We start from the raw sequence: 8,720 nt of genomic DNA on the forward strand, positions 1-8,720 counted from the left end.
CCTAAGCGCTTCTACTACTTAACCTTTTTTTTTTTTTTTTGAGATGGAGTCTTCCTGTATTGCCCTGGCTAGAGTACAGTGGCGTGATCTCGGCTCACAGCAACCTCTGCCTCCTGGTTCAAGCGATTCTCCTCCCTCAGCCTCCTGAGTAGCTGGGACTACAGGCATCTGCCACCATGCCCGGCTAATTTTTATACTTTTAGTGGAGACAAGGTTTCATCATGTTGGCCAGGCTGGTCTTGAACTCCTGACCTTGTGATCCGCCCTTCTCGGCCTCCCAAAGTGTTGGGATTACAGGCACCTGGCCTCCAAGAAATATTTAGATTGTACACCTCAAATGGGCAGAGACTGTGTCTTTCACTTTTGTATTTATGCTACAGTGTACCTAGTACAGTGCCAGCCCTCGTTAAATACTTATTGATTGCTCAGACAATAAAGACCTTGCTTTGGAAGGAGGAGAGGATAGCCATGTGCTTCTGAATGTCTTAAGCTTTTTGAAATCTCTTTCCCCATCCAGTTTAGCAGAGTTTCTATTGAAACTCCTAGGCTGTGTTTATGGAGGAAAAACTCAGAGGTGCTGTCCTGGCCTTAGGCCCTGGTAGTACGCCTTGCTGGGACTTTTCACAGCACATCCACTACAGCCTTTCCCACACTGTGATGCTGGAGCCGGTGAGTCAGAGTAAGTGTAAGTGGGGAGCAGTTTTCAGTACAGTAGTTTTGAGGAAAGACTTGGGTCCCTGAAAGCCATGTTTGCATCCCTGCCATGTCCCTCACTGGCTGCTAGCCTCAGGCCACTGACTCTTAGCCTCTGTATCGCGGAGCCTCAGTTTGCCTAACTGTTAAATGGGGATACTGATTCCTGCCTCATAGGGTTATGAGGATTAAATATCTCCTACCTTTGAATGTCTTGCTCTGGTGTTTCCCTGGAGATATCTTGTCCAAGTATGAATAGCAGTGCTGGCCACAAACTCATCAGCATTATTATTATTATTTTTTTTTTTTTTTAATTTTTTTTTTTGAGATAGAGTCTTGCTCTGTCACCCAGGCTGGAGTGCAGTGGCACGATCTCAGCTCACTGCAAGCTCTGCCTTCCGGGTTCACGCCATTCTCCTGCCTCAGCCTCCAGACTAGCTGGGACTACAGGCGCCCGCCACCACGCCCAGCTAATTTTTTGTACTTTTAGTAGAGATGGGGTTTCACCGTGTTAGCCAGGATGGTCTGGATCTCCTGACTTTGTGATCCACCCACCTCAGCCTCCCAAAGTGCTGGGATTACAGGTGTGAGCCACAGCGCCTGGCCTATTATTATTATTGAGACAGAGTCTCACTCTGTTGCCCAGGCTGGAGTGCAGTGGCACAATCTCAGCTCACTACAACCTCTGCCTCCCGGGTTCAAGCGATTCTGCTTTCTCAGCCACCCGAGTAGCTGGGATTATAGGCGTGCACCACCACACCTGGCTAATTTTTGTATTAGTAGTAGAGACGGGGATGTACTATGTTGGCCAGGCTGGTCTTGAACTCTTGACCTCAAGCGATCTGCCCGCCTCAGCCTTCCAAAGTGCTGGGATTACAGGCGTGAACCACTGTGCCTGGTCACTTTTAAAACATTTCTATCACCCTGAAAAGAAACCCTGTACCCTTTAGCGATCAATCCTCATTTCCCCCATCCCCCGCAGCACTGGGCAACCACTAACCACCGACCTACTTCCTATCTCTACATCTGGTGGAGATGCTTTTTAAACTTTTTTTAACTACCCTGTGGTCCGTGATGAGCATTACACTGATAAATTCTCTCCTGTTTTTTCATTCTCTCCATCCTCTTTTGCTGTAGTGCACGGCATGGGAAGCCATCTCTAGGAGGATGCTGTGGTCACACAAGCACTGGACGAACAGCTGGAGTAGGCGACTTCCAAAGTGTCCTAATGTAGCTATTAGACCAACTCCTGCATTTGGCCAGTAATTAGCGTGCTGCTGCACATTGCCACTAGGTGGTGCTGCTGCTCCATCCCAACTAACCCACATGCACTCCCTGGCTAGGGTCAGCCTTGGGGGTTCCCAAGTGTAGGGGAATCCATCTCTGTGTCTATGGTAAGGGCTGGACACCAGGAGAGACCCAGAAAACAGGGATATTCCAAGAAGAGAAAGGCAAAATAAGCGCTCAAAGCAGAGGACTTTTGAGTGTCAATAATGAAGGTGGCAGCAGTAATCATGGATACCATTTATTAAAAATAGTGAATATTGGCCAGACATGGTGGCTCACACCTGTAATCCCAGCACTTTGGGAGACCAAGGCAGGTGGATCACTTGAGTTCGAGACCAGCGTGGCCAACATGGTGAAACTATCTACTAAAAATACAAAAATTAGCCAGGTGTGGTGGTGCACGCCTGTAGTCCCAGCTACTCGGGAGGCTGAGGCAGAAGAATCACTTGAACCTGGGAGGCAGAGGCTGTAGTGAGCCGAGATCGCGCCACTGCACTCCAGCCTGCGCGACAGTGGAAGACTGTCTCAAAAAAAAAAAAAAAAAAAAGTAGATATTGTGCTAGTCACTTGATACACATCATTTCATCATTTCTGATCTTTGCACCGAGCAAGGCATGTATATTATGTCTGCATTACAAAAGGGGAAAAATTAAGGTCCAAGAAGATAAAGTGGCCAGGCATGGTGGCACATGCCTGTAATCACAGCACTTTAAGAGGCTGAGACAGGCGAATCCAGGAGTTTGAACCCAGGAGTTTAAGACCAGCCTGGGCAACATAGTGAGACCTCGTCGCTACAAAAAAAAAATAAAATAAAATAAATAAATAAATAAATAAACAAAATTAGCTGGGTGTGGTGGTGCGTGCCTGTAGTCACAGCTCCTTGGGAGGCTGATGTGGAAGGATCACTTGAGCCCGGAAGATAGAGGCTGCAGTGAGATGAGACTGAGCCATTGCACTCAGCCTAGGCAACAGAGTGAGACCCTGTCTCAAAACAGAAATAACGAATATAAGGTGACTTGCTGGAGGCCACATGGCCATGAGCCAAATACAGCTCTGGGGTAGCAGGGCTCACATACTTCTGAGTATACCCTATTGCCTTGGAATCTGCTGAAGACCAAGCCCCTGCCCCCACGCCATGGCAGAGGAGGAGGGAAGGAAGCAAAGGTGCCCATCGGAGACACCTTGGGTGGGGGGAGGCACCCAGGGCCCAGGAAGGCCAAGCAGCATGTGGCAGGGCAGATCAGGTGACACCCAAGAAGGAATGAGGAGAGGCTGTGAGGCAAGAGGCACAGCACAGAGTCCTGCTGTTAGGTCTGCAGAGACCATGGCCCATGGGACCTGGATCTACCCTTGATGCTAATAATGTTCTTTGGGGAAAAAAACTATAATCACAAAGTTTCTGCAACTGGACCGTAGCAATGATTGCAGAGCTGTATAGATTTACTAGGAACCATCAAATTGTTCACTTACAATGGATAAATTGTACAGTACATAGGTTATCCCTCGGTAAAGCTGTATGAAATTTATAGTCAAGAAACCAATAGTGACAAGGGAGCTGAGAAAGTAGGTCTCAGCCGTGCTGTAGGCACTTTGAGAAGAGGAAGAGTAGATTTCAGGTTTATTGAAAGCCTGGCCCATGACATCCAGCTTCTGCTTGAATACTTTCAGTGCCCGGGAGCTCAGTATCTCAAAGCAGCCCACTCCGGTTTAGGATAACTCTCTAATCCTTAGAATGTCAAAATATATCATTACCATTATTCTTATACTGCTATGAAAAATAAATGTCTGTGTTTTGCCACATAACATTTCTCTGAGAGCTTGAGGACAGTTATTGCATTTTCCCAAGTCATTTTTATCTCAGACAGAATTCCCTGATGACCTGTAGGTTTTTTGTTTTTTGTTTTTTTTTTTTTTGGAGATGGAGTCTTACTGTGTTGCCCAGGCTGGAGTGCAGTGGCGCAATCTTGGCTCAGTGCAGCCTCCACATCCCGAGTTCAAGCAATTCTCCTGCCTCAGCCTCCCAAATAGCTGGGATTACAGGTGTGAGCCACCACACCTGGCAAATTTTTGTATTTTTAGTAGAGATGGAGTTTTCACCACATTGGCCAGGCTAGTCTCGAACTCCTGGTTTCAGGTGATCCGCCCTCCTCGGCCTCCCAAAGTGCTGGGATTACAGGTGTGAGCCACCGCACTCGGCCCTCCCTGTATTTCTTACAGGACAAGATTTCCAGCCTCTCCCATTCTCCCGTTCTCCTGGTGGCTCTCCAGGAGCTACCCCTTTGATCTGTCCACATCCTTCTTAAAATGTGGGGACCCAATCTCAGAACCTGAGATTCTGCAGATGCCAGCCCAGTGCTGTGTGGTTGACAATTTGGATCCTAGCATTAAGACTCTGGGTTCAAATCCTTGCTCCACTGTAGGCCAGCTGTGTGACCATGGTTAAAAACATCTACCTTTCTGAGCTCTAATGTCGTCATCTAAGTTATTGTGAGGATTGTACTGACCCACATTTTCTACCTGCCCAATCCCTTGAGGTGGGCTCAACCTGATTTGGCAGTAGTTGGGCAAGGAAGAGCGATCCAAAGAGCAAGCTGTCACACTGCTGCTAAGCCAAGCAGACACACAGCCACCATTAGGAGAAGGGGCTCTGCCATCTCCACCTATCAGGCTTTTCTCCCATGGAGCTGTAACCCCTGGTAAAGGTGGTGAGGAACTTGTCGGGGGGAGCACACAAACACCTGCTGATGTGCCGGACTTGGGTACCCAGGAAGTTGCTGGCTTTGTCTTCCTTTCCCCAATAGTTTTGTTTGTTTGAGACAGTCTCACTCTGTCACCCAGGCTAGAGTGCAATGGCGTGATCTTGGCTCACTGCAACCTCTGCCTCCTGAGTTCAAGTGATTCTCCTGCCTCAGCCTCCTGAGTATTTGGGACAACAGGCATGCACCACCCCACCTGGCTAATTTTTGTATAGCCTCAGCCTCCCAAGTAGCTGGGACTACCGGTGTGTGCCACCACACCCGGCTAAGTTTTGTATTTTTAGTAGAGATGGGGTTTTGCCATGTTGGCCAGGCTGGTTTCGAACTCCTGACCTCAGCTGATCCACCCACCTCAGCCTCCCAGAGGGTTGGGATTACAGGCATGAGCCACCGTGCCTGGATGGCATTTTTTTTTTCTTTTTTTCAATAGAGTCTCCTCTTGATCTCATCCTTTGTCCACTGCACAAACCCCTCCCTAAAACTATTCCCAAGGCAGAGCCAACTAGACCACATATTGCTTCCACCCTTAATAGACTTTATCATCACAGGCTTTTCTTATTACAGTCCATTCATATAAGGAAGAGGCTCCCGAACGGGATCAGCCTAGGGTGGGCCTACCCAGTCCAATCTTAGCCGGGTCTATGGCGCCATCTGATTGCAATCTAACTTGACTCTCTTCTCACCAACCTCCTTGGGGTCCCAGGGGTGTAAACATCCTGCAGCCTTCTGCCAGCACTGTCTCTTTCAATGTTCCCCTCCATTCACTGACTGTCCTCACTATATTTCGACTAACTTACTCTTACATACAAAACAGATCTTTCCCCCTTCCTGTACATCAGATATCATTTTGGATCAATACTACACCTGAGGTTGGGCATGGTGGGTCACACCTGTAATCCCAGCACTTTGGGAGGCTGAGGCAGGCAGATTACTTGAGGTCAGGAGTTCAAGACCAGCCTGGCCAACATAGTGAAACCCCGTCTCTACTAAAAATACAAAACTTAGCCGGGCGTGGTGGCACACACCGGTAATCCCAGCTACTTGGGAGGCTGAGGCACAAAAATTGCTTGAACTCGGAAGGTGGAGGTTATACTGAGCTAAGATTGCGCCACTGCACTCCAGCCTGGGTGCAAAATATATTATATTTTATATATATATAAAATTGGATGGGGACATACCATCAGAAACTTCCCTCCAACTTGATTCATTTGTGTAACAGTAACAGATATTTACTAAGCACCTATAATGTGCTCTGTAGTGGACATTGTTCCATTCATTAGATGTGGAGGTTCAGCCATCTGTGTAACTTGGCTAATCATACTTTAAATCTAGCCCTTATTTCTCCATCTTACCCACCAGGAATCCTGAAAGATTCTATCAGGTGCTTTGCTAAAATTAAGTATGCAATATGCGTAGCAATGCCTTCATGTACCAATCCCTGAGCAATGGAAATAAGGTTAATTTGACTAATTACTCTTAGTAAGCCACTTTGACCACTAGTAACATCTGCCATCTTTTATAAGCCTATCTGACTGCAGATCAATCTCAGACATACCCATCTGTAGTTTCTGGAATCCCCCTTCTCTCACAAACCTGGGCAACATTTGCTCATCTCTAATTCTTCCCCACCCTTCTCAGCTTCCTGACTTCTCAATATTTACAGTAGAGGTTTGCAACCACACAGTAAAGGACTTGGGTATATTTAGTGGGAGTTAAGAGCGTTGGGCTCGCATAAAGCAGAAGGGCTCTCCTTGAGTGCTGCGTCATCTGTCTTGGGTCCCGATTTCCCCATAATCATGTTTATTATCCTTTCCAGGTTGAAGATAATTCTCTCTTCTAAAGAAAATAGAAGAATATTAGGATAAAAGACACCTTAAAATGTTCACTCTTTTATTCACATTACATCATCTGTCTTGAATAATGGGTCTCTTTCCTGTTACTCTGGCCCTGAAAAAAAAAAAAATTAGCTTTTTAAGACTGCTTTTGTTATGCGTGCATGTTCTTGTAATCTCGTCATTCTGGGATTTAATAATAATGGTATTAATACCACCTACCATTTGTTGGTTACTTAATGTGTTTTAGGCACTGTGCTAAATGCCTTACACATATTCATCTCATTAGTAAACATTTCTGAAACTATTCTTACAATTTGTCCTTTTTCTTGTTCTTGTCCTCTTAAAATCTGAGTTTAGCCATGAGCTCTCAGTGAAGCTGCTTATATTTCTTTAAAAACCCCTCTTTGCTTCTTCTGAGTGGAGTGGGTTGTACTTCTGAGGTCAGGACAAACTGGGCACTGGAGGAGTTCAGCCTTCCGAGGCTCAGGAGGGGTGGGTTCCCTGAGGCGAGCAAGGTGATGTAAGGCCTTGACTTGGGGTAACGGACAGCCACAGACAGGAAGAGAGAAGCCTACATTTAACCACGGAAGGATGCCAAGGGTGGAGAGGTGGGTTGAGCATTGGGCCCCAGGTGCAGGGAGTGGGAAAAGGTCCAAAGGTGAAACCTGGGAAGCCTGGGCTTGGGTCTGGAAGTGGAGAGAAGGAAGTCGTTCCAGGCAGAGCTGTGAGCAATGAGAACCCATGATTTCTCTTTTCACCAGCAAGGGTGAGAATTGAGTCCACAGGAGTGGCTCCCTCTTCTGCTTCCGCAACCTGTGGAGGGCTAAGTGGGGCAACAAGCTGGATAGAACTTTACAAGATGCTCTGCTCTTAGCAGAATGAGCCGTTCTGACCATTTCCCAAGGGCCAAATTTCCTCATCAGTCCTGAATGTTGCCTCTGTTCTATGATTTGCATTAAAAAAAAAAAGATACAGTCTCCCCACTGTGTTGTCAAATCTGAAATAAGGGACTGTGTTTTTGCAAAATTCTCTTCTGGGGCCAAGCACAGGGTCAATGTTCAGCAAATATTTGGTGAGTTAATGAATGAAATGAAAGCACTCTCCTTATGCTCCTCGGCTGGGTGATGTAGAGAAGAGTTCCAGAACAATATAATTTATGTTTCTTTCTCCTTCTAACCGACCCTAGAAATTCTCCACAAGGCATATGCAGATATCCCAGACGTGTGGGTTTCCAAGCATGTGTTTTACGTACAAATACTGCTGCATATATATGATTTTTACTTTTTGAGACAAGGTTCATTGTCCAGGCTGGAGTGCATTGGTGCCATCTCGGCTCACTGCAGGTTTGACTTTCTGAGTTCAGGTGGTCCTCCCACCTTAGCCTCCCAAGTAGCTGGGATGACAGGTGCACGCCTCCATGCCCAGCTAATTTTTTGTATTTTTAGTAGAGGTGACACTTCACTATGTTGCCCAGGCTGGTCTTGAACTCCTGGGCGCTAGCAATCTGCCCACCTTGGCCTCTCAAAGCGCTGGGATTACAGGCATAAGTTTCTGATCCATATATGTTACTTGTTCATCTGACTGAAGACCCCAAAAGAGACCAGCACCCCAAAGAAGCATGTATTTCTCTTTGGAACCGGAAGCAAACATCCTTCTGTTTGCTTGGGATACATGGGATGAGCATGCAGTAGGTGTTTAATAAATACTTGTTGACTAATTAGGGGGCATAAATATGTAAAAGTGGTAAATTAGCAAGAAAGAGCTATAGTGTAGATAATCAAATAACAAAGCTGTCTAGAACAAGATAATCTATCTCTGAGGGTTCTGTGTAGGGGGAGAGGCAGTGCTGGCTAGCAAGGCAGATGTGCCTTCTCATTAGGCTCCAATCAGGATAATATTGCAATTAGCTCGGGATATTATAGCAGTTAGCTTCTATTCTTGGAACAAATTCCTGGGAGATTTAAGTTGGGTGGTAAAAGAAGGTTGTCCCAGGAATAAATTTGCTGTGAACCGCTTCTGAGTGACTACCTCATATGTGTCTAATTGAACTGCCAATGTAAACCTGATTGGATTGTTTCCTTCTTTGTCGGCGACACTTAAACATGAGCTCAGGAATTTGGACAGCCACTTAACAACAGAACACAGCTCC

The 8,720-nt window shown here is 46.4% G+C and overlaps 1 pseudogene across 1 annotated transcript; it reads left to right on the top strand.

The window, feature by feature from the left end:
* The first annotated feature begins 2,032 nt into the window (after positions 1 to 2,032).
* Positions 2,033 to 6,875, top strand: LOC139359659 (putative uncharacterized protein encoded by CRHR1-IT1; annotated as a pseudogene). Its single transcript, XR_011615910.1, has 2 exons — positions 2,033 to 2,105; positions 2,954 to 6,875. The product of XR_011615910.1 is annotated as a putative uncharacterized protein encoded by CRHR1-IT1 (transcript).
* Positions 6,876 to 8,720: the final 1,845 nt, after the last annotated feature.

Source organism: Macaca nemestrina, chromosome 17 (assembly GCF_043159975.1).
Source record: "Macaca nemestrina isolate mMacNem1 chromosome 17, mMacNem.hap1, whole genome shotgun sequence".
Lineage (NCBI taxonomy): Eukaryota > Metazoa > Chordata > Mammalia > Primates > Cercopithecidae > Macaca > Macaca nemestrina.